This window comes from Elephas maximus, chromosome 16 (assembly GCF_024166365.1).
Source record: "Elephas maximus indicus isolate mEleMax1 chromosome 16, mEleMax1 primary haplotype, whole genome shotgun sequence".
NCBI classification, from domain to species: domain Eukaryota; kingdom Metazoa; phylum Chordata; class Mammalia; order Proboscidea; family Elephantidae; genus Elephas; species Elephas maximus.
This window is the reverse complement of record NC_064834.1, coordinates 68,405,483-68,421,127: the sequence shown is the minus strand read 5'-3', so window position 1 is coordinate 68,421,127 and position 15,645 is coordinate 68,405,483. Positions and strand designations below refer to the sequence as shown.

General features: G+C 42.1%; 1 protein-coding gene across 1 annotated transcript in view; it reads right to left on the bottom strand.

Moving 5' to 3' along the window:
• The window catches only part of EMX2 (empty spiracles homeobox 2), a 185,510-nt gene that overhangs the window by 24,389 nt on the left and 145,476 nt on the right, over positions 1-15,645 (bottom strand). The gene's annotated exons all lie outside the window — the stretch shown is intronic.

Sequence of the window (15,645 nt, the reverse complement as noted above, 5' to 3'; positions counted from 1 at the left end):
GTCCTTGGCAAAGGATATCATGCTTGGCAAAGTGCAGGGTCAGCAGAAAAGAGGAAGACCCTCAATGAGGTGCATTGACACAGTAGCTGCAACAATGAGCTCAAGCATAACAATGATTGAAATGATGGTGCAGGACCAGGCAGTGTTTCGTTCTGTTGTGCATGGGGTTGCTATGAGTCAGAACCGACGCGACGGCACCTAATGACAACAACAACGTGAGGGGAAGAAGAAAAGGGCTCCATCATGAGTTGCATATTTATTGTGTGTTGGACCCATTCACTTCTGTTGTCTCATTTCATTCTCACCACACGGTAAATGAGATGACACAGATATTCCTGTCCTTAACTAGCCAGGAGGAGCAGAGCTGGGATCTGGTATAATTTGAGTATATAACCCATTCTTTCGCTCTACTTTAGCTTACTGTGAGATGTACTGCACTATCCCTTTCCCATGCTGAATTCCATCTTGTCCATCTCGTCCAAATGTCGTATTTTGATTTTCTATTTAAAACCAGCAATTAGAAGAATACCAATTCTTAACCATTGTTATATTTGCTGTTTGGGGACATGGAAATTTCCTTCACTGTTTTGCAGAATTATAACTTGGTTTTTAATTTTTGAAATATCTGTATTATAATAATGGGGAAGCCAGCACAACTTGTCCAAGGCAAGGTCACGGAAGCTCCATAGCCACATCCAAACTCCCTGAGGGACCGAATTACTGAACTGAGGGCTGTGGGGACCGTGGTCTCAGGGATCATCTGGTACAATTGGCATAACATAGGTTATAAAGTAAATGTTCTACATTCTACTTTGGTGAGTAGTGTCTGGGGTCTTAGAAGCTTGTCAGCAGCCATCTAAGATACTCCACTGCTCTCATCTGTCTGGAGCAAGGGAGAATGAAGAAAACCAAAGAGACAAGGGAAAGATCAGTCCAAAGGACTAACGGACCACAAGTACCACAGCCTCCACCAGCCTGAGCCCAGCACAACCAGATGGTGCCCAGCTACCACCACTGATTGCTCTGACAGGGATCATAATAGAGGGTCCCCAACAGAGCTGGAGAAAAATGTAGAACAATATTCTAACTCACAAAAAGACCAGACTTACTGGCCTGACAGAGACTGGAGGAGCTCTGAGAGTATGGCCCCTGGACAGACTTTTAGCTCAGTACTGAAGTCACTCCTGAGGTTCGCCCTTCAGCCAAAAATTAGACATGCCCATAAAACAAAACAAGACTAAAAGGCACGCCAGCCAAGGGGCAAGGACTAGAAAGCAGGAGGGGACAGGAAAGCTGGTAATAGGAACCCAAGGTCGAAAAGGGGAGAGTGTTGACACGTTGTGGGGTTGGTAACCAACGTCACAAAACAATATGTGTACTAACTGTTTAACGAGAAGCTAATTTGTCCTGTAAACCTTCATGTAAAATACAATAATAAAAAATAATAATTAAAAAAAAAATCTGTTACCTTTGCAGTCAACCTCTCCTGTGTATCAGTACTGTTTGAAATGACTACAGATAAATAAAATAATACATAAAATGAAAAAACAAGAGGACATTCTGAAATGATCACTGTTCCCTATCAATTCTGTGTTCCTTGGCTTCGTTGTGCAGCCTAGAAACATACTATATATTTTTAAATATATTAGTTCAGACACTGCCATATGCCAACAGACAATTTAAACAACACTCAAGGTTGACATTTCCGTATTCCCAGATAATATTATATGGGTCTTTGAATATTAGTTATGGAAAACAGAATCTACTCCAGCCAGTTTAAGCAGAAAGGAATGTACTAAGAAGGATTAAAACACTCCCAGAACCTCTTGGAGAATCAGATTTGGATGCTACAAAAATTATTACAACCAAGGCGCTACTTTTCTAGAAGAAATGCCAACTCCTACCATAAGACCTTTGTATTGTCAAGCCCACTATCTGTGTGGCCCACCGATCAGCACCTATGATATTGAGCGATGGACCCTACAAACTCCACCGTACCACCTCCAAACCCAGATACCTACACCCCACTAGTCAGCACATCTGAGCTTCCCGTGCGGAGCTACCAATTCCTATCACTCACACTCACTTTAAAGATTTGCAGTGGTGCACCTGCTGAGCAGAATTCAGACCATATGCAGATTCCTGGCTGCAAGGGAATCTGGGAAAGGCTTTTGTTTTAGTTTTTTTTTAATCTATATACATCTATGGAATCTCTGGGTGGCGAAAATGGTTAAGCGTGCAAATACTAACCAAGAGATTGGTGGTATAATCCCACCGACTCTGAAAAAAGGCCTGGCAATATGCTTCCAAAAAGTCACAGCCTTGAAAACCCTAGGGAGTGCAGTTCTGCTCTTCGCACATGGGGCCACCATGAGTCTCAATCGACTGGACTCAACAGCAGCTGGGTATTTCACACCTGCAATCTAATTTAATTTTCAAAAGGATTCCCTCAGCTATGTATTTACAACTTTATCAGAAGACGAGGAAATTGAGGTTTAGAGATGCTAAGACACTTTCACAAAGTCGTACAGATAGTAAACGGTGGAGCTGAGATTTGCTTTGTTTTATCCTGATCCGGTAGAAGAACTGTTACAGTGAAAAGAGCAGAGAAGCTCTGCCTCTTACAAGCTGTGCAACTTCAAGTGAGTTACTATTTGTCTTCCCTGGACCTCAGTTTACTCATCTGAAAAATGGAGATAATTGCTACTTTATAGGTGAATTTGCAAGGATAAGGAGCCCTGGATGGTGTGACAGTTAACCTGCTCGGCTGCTAACTGAAAGGTTGTCAGTTCAAGTCTACCCAGAGGCACCTCAGAAGAAAGCCATGGCAATCTAGTTCCCGAAAAATCAGCCATTGAAAACCTTATGGAATACAGTTCTCTGACACACATGGAGTCGACTCGAGTCAGGATCAGGTCGAGCAACCACCACCAACAACAGAGCAAGGATAAAATGAGGTAATATGTCTATCATCTAATTCAGGATCCAGAACGCAATATTCCTTAAAATAAATGTTAAATAAGTAAATGTGTGAAGAAATTTGGAAAAACGGACCAAAAAGAAAAGAAGGCTGTGCTTACTTTTCACTCCCCAACAACCACCTTTCTTTTGCTAAATGGGACATGACTTACTTGATAATCTGCCTAATGCAGGAAGGCTTCCTGGCCAACAGCTTAATGTTAAAATAGGATTACGTGGTTAGAGAGAGAACCTTTATAGTAGCAGTGGCTCACATTAAAAACAGGAGGCCTGTTAACACTCAGGCTTAATTAAGCTGATTCCTTGATGAATCTAGTGTGACAGGGACCGACATTGTTAACACGAAAGTGCTCACAGCCTTCGGCTGTGCTTTCTGTGCTGGCAAATTGCTAGAGAAATAGAGGAATAGAAAGGTCGGAGAAATCTTCCTTCTTGGGTTAATTTCTGAGTTTTCACCACATGTTGCATGGAGATTGAATACAGAACATGTATCAGACACACATGCACGTATGCACAACAACTTTTCTTATTTTCAGAAAGAGATCGCCAGGTCTTTCTTTCAAGGCATTTCTGGGTAGACTTGAATCACCAACCTTTCAGTAAGCAGCTTCACCGCTTGCACCACCTAGGAACTACTATAAAAACAAACAAATCCGTTGCTGTTGAGTCAATTCCAACTCATAGCGACCCTATAGGATAGAGTAGAACTGCCCCATAGGGTTTCCGAGGAGCGGTTAATGGATTTGAACTGCTAACCTTTTGGTTAACAGCTGAACTCTAAGCCACTGCACTGCCAGGGCTCCAGGAACTACTGTATATGTGTGTATATACATATGTCTATGTATAGGAATGAAGGCGTCTCCAGCCCTAAACTCACATATGGCTCCTGAACTGTGGCTCTTCCCAGAACGCTCTTTTCAGCCCCCTCTACAGACTAGGAATCCCTATGGGGCAGTTCTGCTCTGTCACAAGGCGTCACTATGAGTCAGAACAGCCTCAGGGGCACCTAACAACAGCAACAACAACTGCAGAGACTCCTAAGCAAGGCCTGGGACCCCCACTGGTGCCCCTCTCCAGAAGCCTGTCACTCTCCTCGCACCCGGCCAGGCGTATTGGCACCCACTCCTTTGTCTTGCTGCCTGCCTTAGACTTGTGATGTCAATTAACTGTAATGAAAGTTACAGGGGAAAATTGAGGGGTGTAGACACACAAATACGTCTTTAGCAGGGAAACAAGGGCAGCCTCAGAAGCTTCGAGGTGGAAAGAAATGCGGAGCTCACTCTGTCTTCTCCGGGTAACAGAGGACTTGTGAAACCCAAAGGAAATAACTCTTGAAGCTGAGGTTTGAGCTGTGCCAAGTTGGTGACACAAAAGGAACGGCTCCCAGAAAGGTACTTCTGCTGCAGACTGACAGCAGACTGACGGCTCTGCTGCCGCTCCCAGGGCAGCCCAGAGTGCTAAAGCATTTCTCTCCGACAGGTACGCGGGCTCCACCCACCCACCACATGAGCCCGAGCGGATACTGGGGGCGCACCTGACTGCCGGTGATGGATTTCCCCCACTTTTATTTAATTACCCTAATTCCTCACATCTGTAGAGCCTTTCATAGTTTACAGCACGCCCATTATCCTGCTTTAGCCTCAACACAATCCCCTAGGGTAAGGATCCTTTTGGTCCCCACTTTTTAAACAGGCAAAAACGAAACCCAAACAGTGATTTGCCCAGTGGTGAGACACCCGCCACATCATGCAGCCTTTCTCATGAGCACCCCAAGTCCTGTGGCTTCCTTCCTCACCATCCTGTAAACTCACTTCCTGGAAGCGGCAAACAGAACTTGCCAGGGACTCGGGGACAAATTTAAAGATTGCCTGACACACATCACCAGCGCTGCCATTGCAAAATTCTTATATCCCCTTCTGAAGAACACCTCTAGAGGGTCTGCACTTCCTCCAAGCCAACACCTGAGCTGTACCTGGAGCAGACATCACAGCCTACAAGGACTTTTGCCTTCTGAGCTATACACTTCTTGAGTCAAATATTTATAGCTGGGCACCTTTTATTTTTTCCATACTACCCTGCCCCACCAAAGGACCAAGAAAATGTGCACCCCAGTTACATAATTATAACACTCCTCCTAAAAGAATTCCTTTGAAATGATTAAACAATAGCTCTCATTTCCTGAGTGCAAATAGTGTGTTAGGTACTGGGCTTTGCACTTTATTTGCATTGTCTGACTTAGGCCCCACCACAGCCATCTGATACAGAAATTTGTTGTCAGGCAGCTACTTATCCACCAGAGAATAGCCTCCCCTTCCTACATTTTTTTTCCTACATAGGAAGAGAGTTGTAGGTAGGCGCATGGCTGCCCAGCTAAAGACTACATTTCCCAGGCCCCCTTGCAGCTAGTCTGTCCATGTGACTACATTTAGGTCAATGGGACATTTTTGCAAGTGATATGTACAACTCTGGGCTTTTTTCAACTCCAAAGGTAAGCCCCTTACTGTGATCTCTGTGTATTTAAAAAAAAAAAAAATCCAGCAAATTGGTTTTGGAATCCCCTGAAGTTCCATAAAGAGTAATCCGTAAAGCACCCACTAGAGTAAATTGTGCAGGAATTGGGTGAGCAGTGAGGCAGATAACCATCATCCTCATGGCTGAGAAGGTCTGGGATTAGGGTGAGGAAATTGAGATGTCAAAAGCACAAAATTTAAGGAGGCACTCACATGCAGGGTCACGCAAGTGAGAGTAACCAATTCCTTAAGATTTGCACCCCAGGTGCCTCACTCACCTCACCCTAGTCTCAGCCCTGTAGCTGAGCACCTATTCTATGCCAGGTATCATGCCCAGGGCTTGCATGCACCATCTCATCCAATCTCCCCAACAGCCTCTCTTTCCAACTGAAGAAACTGGGGCCTAGAGAGATGCCTAGGTATGTTAGCTATGACAGAAATCTTGGATAATTGACAGCATCAGAACAACAAAACAGCAGGAATGGCTGGGATGGGGTGGAAGGCCAGGAGGAGAGCCATAGAGGAGTAGGGTGTCAACTCTGCCTGGGTGCACCCATGCTTATTGGTCTTGGAGCCCATACACCCACATGGATTTCCCATAAGCCAACTTCCTAAGGTCCTTTATTTGCAAGTTGCTGAGAGCTCAGCCTGGGAAATCCTTGAGTTTTCTACTTGTGTTCTTAGCCAGGATGGTTTGTACAAAGTGCCCAGTCACTGGTCAACTGGTGAGTTTTGCTAAAACCTGTGTCTTAATATCATGAAGCCCTATCCACTTGGAGGGGGAAAAAAAATCTGTGCTCCACCAAAACAGATATAACCATAAAAGGTATATCCGCCATCACACACACCCACCAAAATGACTAAAGTTATAAAGGTCAACAACACTGAGTGTTGGTGAAGATGTGGAGCAACCGGAACTCATACACTGCTGTTGAGAGTATAAGTTGGTACAATGACTTAGTGAACAATTTTGTCAGTGTCCACTAAAGTTAAAGATATGCCACTCCAGTACCATCAAGTCAACTCTGGCTCCTGCAAACCCATGTGTATCAGAGAAGACTTGTGTTCCACAGGGTTTTCAATCACTGTTTTTTCAGAAGTACGTCATCAGGTGCATTTGGGTTGATTAGAAACTCCAACCTTTAGGTTAGCAGCTGAGCACATTAACTGTTTGCACCACCAAGAGACTTTGGAAGGGAAATACCGCACTCAATAGCAGGCAGGCAACTCCATTAATGAAGCTTTGAGGAGGACTTTCTTTTCTCTTCTTTTTTTATTGTGCTTTAAGTGAAAGCTTACAGTTCAAGTCAGTTTCTCATACAAAAGCTTATACACACATTGTTAAGTGACCCTAGCTGCTGTTTCTGTAATATGACAGTATGCTCATCCTCTCCACCCTGTATTGCTGTGTCCATTCAACCAGCTCCTGCACCCCTCTGCCTTCTCATCTCGCCTCCAGACGGGAGCTGCCCACTTAGTCTCATGTGTCAACTTGAGCTAAGAAGCACGCCCCTCACCAGTATCATTTTATGTCTTATAGTCCAGTCTAATCTTTGTCTGAAGAGTTGACTTTGGGAATGGTTTCAGTTTTGGGCTAACAGAGAGTTCAGGGACCATGTCTTCTGGGGTCCCTCCCGTCTCAGTCAGATCATTAAGCCTGGTCTTTTTACTAGAATTTGAGGTTTGCACCCCACTTTTCTCCTGCTCCAGCAGGCACTCTCTGTTGTGTTCCCTGTCAGGGCAGTTATTGGTGATAGCCGGGCACCATCTTCTGGTCTCAGGCTGATGGAGACTCTGGTTTATGTGGCCCTTTTTGTCTCTTGGGCTCATATTTTCCTTGTATCTTTGGTATTCTTCATTCTCCTTTGCTCCAGGTAGTTTGGGACCAATTGATCCATCTTAGATGGCTACTTGCTAGCTTTTAAGACCCCAGACACCACTCACCAAAGTGGGATGTAGAATGTTTTCTTAATAAACTTTGTTATGCCAGTTGACCTAGATGTCCCCTGAAACCATAGTCCCCAGACTCCTACCCCCACTACTCTGTCCTTCAAAGTGTTTGGATGTATTCAGGAAACTTCTTAGCTTTTGGTTTACTTCAGGTGTGCTGACTTGCCCTGTATTGTGTGTTGTCCTTCCCTTCACCTAAAATAATTCTTGTCTACTATCTAGTTGGTGAATACCTGTCTCCCTATCCACCCCCGCACCCTTGTAACCATCAAAGAATGTTTTCTTCTATGTTTAAACCTTTTCTTGAGTTCTTATAATAGTGGTCTCATCAATATTTGTCTTCTTGCCACTGACAAATTTCACTCAGCATAATACCTTCCAGATTCAGCCATGTTATGAGGTGTTTCACAGATTCATCCATGTTCTTTGTCATTGAATAGCATTCCATTGTGTGAATATACCACAATTTGTTTATCCATTCATCCATCAATGGGCAGATAGGTTGTTACCATCTTTTTGCTATTGTAAACAGTGCTGCAATGAACATGGGTTAGTTCTATTTCTAGCTTTTTAAGAAAGCACCAAATCCATTTCCAAAGTGGTATACCATTTTACATTCCCATCAGCAGTGTATAAGTGTTCCAGTCTCTCCACACCTCTCCAACATTTATTATTTTGTGTTTTTTGGATTAATGCTAGCCTTGTTCGGATAAGATGGTATATCATAGTAGTTTTGACTAGCATTTCTCTAATGGCTAATGATCGTGAGCTTTTCCTCACGTATCTGTTAGCCCCCTGAATGTCTTCTTTGGTGAAGTGTCTGTTTATATCCTTTGCCTATTTTTTAGTTGGGTTATTTGTCTTTTCTTTGTTGAAGTTTTGCAGTATCTTGTAGATTTTAGAGAAAAGACACTGATTAGAGTTTTCATAGCAAAAATTTTTTTCCCAGTCTGTAGGTTGTCTTTTTACTCTTTCGGTGAAGTCTTTGGATGAGCATTTAAGTGTTTGATTTTTATCTAGTTTCTTTTCTGTTGTTTGTGAATTGTTAGTAATATTTTATATACTGTTTATGCCAAGTATTAGGGCTCCTAGTGTTGTCCCTGTTTTTTCTTCCATGATCTTTATCGTTTTAGATTTTATATTTAGGTCTTTGACCCATTTTGAGTTTGTTTTTGTGCGTGGTGTGAGGTACGGGTCTTGTTTCATTTTTTTGCAGATGGATATCCAGTTACGCCAGCACCGTTTGTTAAAAAGACTGTCTTTTCCCCATGTAACTGACTTTGGGCCCTTGTCAAATATCAGCTGCTCATATGTGGATGGATTTATGTCGGATTCTCAATTCTATTCCATTGGTCTATGTATCTGTTGTTGTACCAGTACCAGGCTGTTTTGACTACTGTGGCAGTATAATAGGTTCTAAAATCAGTTAGTGTGAGGCCTTTCACTTTTTTCTTCTTCTTCAATAATGCTTTACTTATCTGGGGCCTCTTCCCTTTCCGTATGAAGTTGTTGATTTGTTTCTCCACCTCATTAAAAAATGACATTGGCATTTGGATTGAGATTGCATTGTATCTATAGATTACTCTGGGTAGAATAGACCTTTTCACACTGTTGAGTCTTCCTATTCATGAGCAAGGTGTGTTTTTCCACTTACGCAGGTGTCGTCTGGTTTCTTGCAGTACTGTCTTGTAGTTTTCTTTGTATAAGGCTTTTACATTTCTGGTTAGATTTATTCCTAAGTATTTTATCTTCTTGGGGGCTATTGTAAATGGTATTGATTTGGTGATTTCCTCTTCGACATTCTCTTTGTTGGTGTAGAGGGATCCAACTGATTTTTGTATGTTTATCTTGTATCCTGATATTCTGCTAAACCCTTCTATTAGTTCCAGTAGTTTTTTTGTGGATTCTTTAGGGTTTTCTGTGTGTAGGATTATATCATGTGTGAATAGAGATACTTTTACTTCTTCCTTACCAATTTAGGTGCCCCTTATTTCTTTTTCTAGCCTAATTGCTTTGGCTAGGAACTCCAGCACAGTGTTCAGTAAGAATGGTGATAAAGGGCATCCTTGTCTGGTTCCCCTTCTCAAGGGGAATACTTTCAGAGTCTCTCCGTTTAGGATGATGTTGGCTGTTGGCTTTGTATAAATGCTCTTTATTATGTTGAGAAATTTTCCTTCTATTCCTATTTTCTTGAGAGTTTTTATCATGAGTGGGTGTTGAACTTTGTCAAATGTCTTTTCTGCATCAGTTGATAAAATCATGCGACTCTTGTCTTTTGTTTTATTTATATGATGGATTACATTGATTGTTTTTCTAATGTTAAACCATCCCTGCATACCTGGTATGAATCCCACTTGGTCATGGTGAATTATTTTTTTAATATGTTGTTGAATTCTATTGGCTAGAATTTTGTTGAGGATTTTTGCGTCTATGCTTACGAGGGATATTGGTCTGTAATTTTCTATTTTTGTTGTGTCTTTACCTGCTCTTGGTATCAAAGTTATCCTGGCTTCATAGAATAAGTTTGGGAGTATTCCATTCTTTTCTATGCTCTGAAAGACCTTTAGTAGTAGTGGTGTTAACTTTTCTCTCAAAGTTTGGTAGAATTCTCCAGTGAAACCATCAGGGCTAGGACTTGTATTTGTTGGGTTTTTTTTTAAATTACCTTTTCAACCTCTTCTTTTGTTACAGATTTATTTAGTTGTTCTACCTCTGTTTGTGTTAGTTTAGGTAGGTAGTGTGTTTCTAGAAATTTGTCCATTTCCTCTAGGTTTTCAAATTTCTTAGAGTACAATCTTTCATAGCACTCAGTTACGATTCTTTTAATTTCAGATGGGTCTGTTGTGATATCGCCCATCTCATTTCTTATTCAGGTTATTTGCTCCCTCTCCTGTTTTTCTTTTGCCAGTTTGGCTGTTGTTTTATCTATTTTGTCGAGCTTTTCAAAGAACTAGTTTTTGGTCTTGTTAACTCTTTCAATTATTTTCCTATTCTCTATTTCATTTGATTCTGCTCTAATTTTTATTATTTACTTTCTTCTTATGCCCGAGGGCTTCTTTTGCCAAGTTGTAGGGTTAATGTTTTGATTTTTGCCCTTTCTTCTTTTTAGATGTGTACATTTAGTGCTAAAAATTGATCTCTGAGCACTGCTTTTGCTGCGTCCCAAAGGTTCTGGTAGGATGTGTTTTCATTTTCATTTGATGCTATGAATTTCTTTATTCTGTCCTTAATTTCTTCTATAACCCAGTAGCTTTTGAGAAGGATGTTCAGTTTCCATGTGTTGGATTATTTTTCCTTCCTTTCCTGTTATTGATTTCTAGTTTTATGGCTTTATGGTCAGAAAAGAGACTTTGTAATATTTCAATGTTTTGGATTCTGTTAAGGCTTGCTTTATGGCCTAATATGTGGTCTCTTCTGGAGAATGTTCCACATGAGTTGGGAAAGAAAGTGTACTTGGCTGCTGCTGGGTTGAGTGTTCTGTATGTCTGTGAGGTCAGGGTGGCTAATTGTGGCATTTAGATCTTCCTTATCTTTACTGAGCTTCTTTCTGGATGTTCTGTCCTTCACTGAAACTGGTGTATTAAAGTCTTCTACTGTTATTGTGGAGCTGTCTATCTCTCTTTTCAATGCTGTTAAAGTTTGTTTTATGTATTTTGGAGCCCTGTCATTGGGCACAGAAATATTTATTATGCTCGTGTCCTCCCAGTGTATTGACCCTTTAATCATTATATAGTGTCCTTTCTTATCCTTTGTGGTAGATTTAACTTTAAAGTCTCTTTTGTCAGAAATTAATATTGCCACTTCTGCTGTTTTTTGATTGTTATTTGTTTGATATATTTTTTCCATCCTTTGAGTTTTAGTTTCTTTGTGTCTTTAAGGCTAAGGTGTGTCTCTTGTAGGCAGCATATAGATGGATTGTGTTTTTTTTAACCATTCTACCACTCGTCATCTCCTTATTTGTGTGTTTTGTCCATTTACATTCAGTGAAATTATTGATAGGTATGAGTTTAGTGCTGTCATTTTGATGTCTTTTTTTTCTGTGTGTGTGTGTTGTTGGAAGTTTCTTTGTTCCATTTAATTTTCTGTGCTGAGCTGTTTTTCTTTATATATTGTCTTTTCCTCTTTTTCATTGTTGTCGATTTTGTATTTGCTGAGTCTTCCTGTTTTTCTTCTTATTTCGATGTGTAGGATTGTTAGTTTCCTTTGTGGTTACCTTAATATTTACCTCTATTTTTCTAAGTTTAAGCCAATCCTTTATTTCTTTATATGGCCTTGACTTCCTCTCCATATGAAAGATCTGTGACCACATTTTTTTGTCCCTGTTTTTTGTTTTAACATTGTCTTTTATATAATGACGTCTCTATTTCCCTGTTTTGAGCGTTTTATCTTTTATTTGTTTTTGTGATTTCCCTATCTGGGTTGATATCTGATTGTTCTGTCCTGTGTTCTAGTCTTGAGTTTTCATCTGATGTTATTGATATTCTAACCAGAGGACTCCCTTTAGTATTTCTTGTAATTTTGATTTGGCTTTTGCAAATTCCCTAAACTTCTTCTTATCTGGAAAGGTCCTAATTTCGCCATCATATTTGGGAGACAGTTTTGCTGGATATAAAATTCTTGGCTGGCAATTTTTCTTCCTTCAAGGCTTTATATGTGTCATCCCATTGCCTTCTTGCCTGCCTGGTTTCTGCTGAGTAGTCTGAGCTTAGTCTTATTGACTCTCCTTTGTCAGTGACTTTTCATTTATCCCTAGCCACTCTTAAAATTCTCTCTTTATCTTTGGTTTTGGCAAGTTTGATTATAATATGTCTTGGTGACTTTCTTTTGGGATCTACCTTGTGTGGGGTTTGATGAACTCCTTGGATAGATACCTTTTCATCTTTCATTTTCTGCCTACAAATCTTCAACAGTTCTCTCTGTATTTTCTGTTCTCTCCTCTAGTTCTGGTGCTTCAATCACTCGTAGGTTGTTCCTCTTGATAGAATCCCACATAATTCTTAGGGTTTCTTCACTTTTTTAAATTATTTTATCTGATTTTTCCTCAGATAAGTTGGCATCAAGTGCTTTATCTTCAGTCTCACTAATTCTGACTTCCATTGCCTCAATCTGTTCCTATGACTTTCTACTGAGTTGTCTCATTCTGAAATTTTATTGTTAATCTTCTGGATTTCTGTTTACTGTCTCTCTATAGATTCTTACAGCCTATTAAATTTGTCATTATGCTCTTCTCTGATCTTCTTAAGTTCCTCTATTGCTTTATCTGTGTGTCCCCTGGCTTGTTCTGAGTTTTGCCCGATCTCCTTCCTGATCTCTTGAAGAGCTCTGTGTATTAATCTTTCCCAAAAAATTCTCTTCCTCCAGAAGATTTCTTGATTCTTTGTTTTGGGTGTTTGCTGAAGCCATCATGGTCTGCCTTTTTATGCGATTTTCTATTGATTGTTGTCGCTGAGCCATCAATAAATTATTATATTTATTTATTTTATGTTTGCTTACAATTTCCTAGCTTCTTGTTTTGTTTTGATATGCCCAAATAGGCTGGTCATGTGACCTAGTTTCATTATTGGTGTCTTTGAAGCTCTCATGTCCTGTCATCAGATGGTTAGAGCTTTTACTAGGTGTGTGAGCCCAGGATTCAGTTTACATTTCTTGTATGGATTCAGCTCAGGTGTCCAGGTAGTTAGTCACCAGGTGTGTGGTGCAGGCTCTCACCTACAGTCTTAGACAAGCAGGGGATTGGTGTAGGCACAGGTATCTGGCTGCAATAAGGGTCATGTGCTGAGCAAGGCAGGGGGCTGACAACCACCCCTAAGTGTGAGGAAAGCATGTCCCTGTTCCCTGGAGCTTATAGGTGTGTGGGTTTTGCAGCTGGACTATGGTCACCCAATGCTGTTGGCTGTAAGGACTGGGAGGCACCACTTATCCTTGGACCCCTGTTGCAGGTGGCTAGGTGGCATGGGTGGAGCCACCAGTCCTCAGGGCCCTCATGTTGGTAGGTGAGGACCCTGCTTAATAGGCAGAGCAGTGTCAACTGTCATGAACCTGCCTCTCCACCGTATAGCTGAAACAGTTGAAGTTAGAAGCTTCAGGTATATACCCTCTTATACTGTGCTAATGAGGGCCCATGCTGTTGAAATGGGCCCACACGGTTCTATGCAGGGGTGAAAGGCATTCAAAGTCTATGGACCCCTTATGCCTGTGCCTAGGCAAAGGAGTTGTTACTGCCCTGAGTTCCTGGCTTAGGGGAGCCAGCTGATTGTTTTTTTCCCCAGTTTGTTAGTTTGTTCCCTCTCCAAGGCTGGGAGAATGGCTTGGTATGTGCAACGGGTCCTACTTTCAGCCCAGGGAAAGTGGCTATCACTGAAGCCGGTTTGGGGCCTGGTATAGAGTGGGGAGGGATCAGGTAAATGGGAGAGAATTTTTTTTCCCCAAAGGGCTGTTTTTTGATCTGCGTGATAGGTTAGACTCATGTACTTATCTTTTGCCGATTGAGGACCACTTCTCACTGGTTCTAGGCCACTGCTCCATCTCTCTCAATGTGGAAAACGTGTCCTTAATGCCACTGCTTGCCTCACTGTGGCTCATCAGCTGATCAAGCCTGCGGGGTGCTGGTTCCTGCCAGGTCAGGTCTGGCAACTCCTTACTCCTTCTGAACCATCTCTCCCTCCCCCTGCCAGTCAGTCAGATTCCTCAACTTTGTCTTTGATGTTCAGGGCTCCTAGATTGTCATATGTAATCAATTCACTTGTTTTTTCAGGTCTTTGTTGTAAGAGGGACTACTCCACCATCTTGGCCCTGCCTTGAGGGGGCTTTTTCATACACGTTTAATGACAGTGTAGTATTGGGTTGAGGACTCTGCTATTAGATGCCCTTCATACCCACAGTCCCAGAAAAGAGACTGCCTTCCAGCTCCTGTTTAGAGACAGGATTGTTACTGTATTCAGGAAGACCTTTCAGGGACCAGGCGTCAGGAGCCAGAATCTTCAAAAAGTTACTATGGATATCAGGTAAAGGAAGTTCCGCCCCTCAGAGATGGATCTGACAGGCCCATAAAGGCCACCTAATACCTCTGAGCCCATGTGCTTTTGATATCATGTCTCATTTTCTGCATGAATGAGAGACTCAGCCGGTCTAAAGAGATCTTCAGTTTTAATTTACAGCAGATGAAGCTTTGCTCACCTGCCGTTGCTGCATGGAGGTTGTGTGTGGCTGGTGGCCACCTTCACCAAACAACAGCCTCATCTGCTAAACAAAAGAGTGTGGTTTTCCAAGTGTTTACACAACAACTTAGGGTAAACTGTGAAACTCCCTTTCCCTCCTGAGAAAGGGTCCTGATAAACCAGGCTTTAGGGGAGACTCGAAGTGAATGGAGAACCCAGATGCAGATTCTTTGGTGGGAGGGAAATAATTCAAGGCCGTAAGTGAGGTAAACCCTGGGGACTCTGTTAGTTTGTAATTGGTGACACTGGCCTCAGCTTTCTGGGCCCTCTCCCCTGCCTCAGCGACACTCAACCCTTGTTTCCGCCAGGTAAGGGAGTAGAAACTTATTTAGCACCTACAGTTGCCAGGCTGTATGCCAGTCTCTCCATCTCTAGTCTTTTTTTAACCATTATTCCCATTTGACTGATGGGAATACTAAGTCAAAGAGCCAGTAAGTATCAGAGGCAGGCTTCACACCCAACCATGTCTGGTCCCAAAGACCCTCAGGAAGGCCGCAGCCTCTGGGCCCTCCCTCTACGCCTTCTATCTTTGCACTAGCATGAAAGACGTGATAGCAGACATTTACATTTCCGTGCAGAAGGTTCTGGGATTTCATGGGGCCGAGGTGGGCACACTCTGGTAGGAAGAAGGCTGGGACACTGCCTTGAAGGTATGTGTTGACACGTGATCAGAAGCTTACTGGCAGACTCCTCATTGAACATGTCCATTCCAAGGACTTGCGTATTATTCTGTACTTGTCATTTTGTATTGTTACCCAAAATTGTATCAGCTTTAAGTTTGAAATCTCCCTTGCTCAGGTAGCATTTCATTTGGGAGTGGGTTTTGGAGGTGGTGCTGAAGGAGATGATGGGGAAGCTGAAGAGTGCCTGAGGGAGGAAGATCCCGAAGGAAGAGGATCCTGAAGGTGTGTTTACCCTAAGTAAAGAGCAATATGTGCCCCAGGCCTGGGCATCGGCCTTGTGGAGGCTGAAGGGTCAGCCTCCATTTC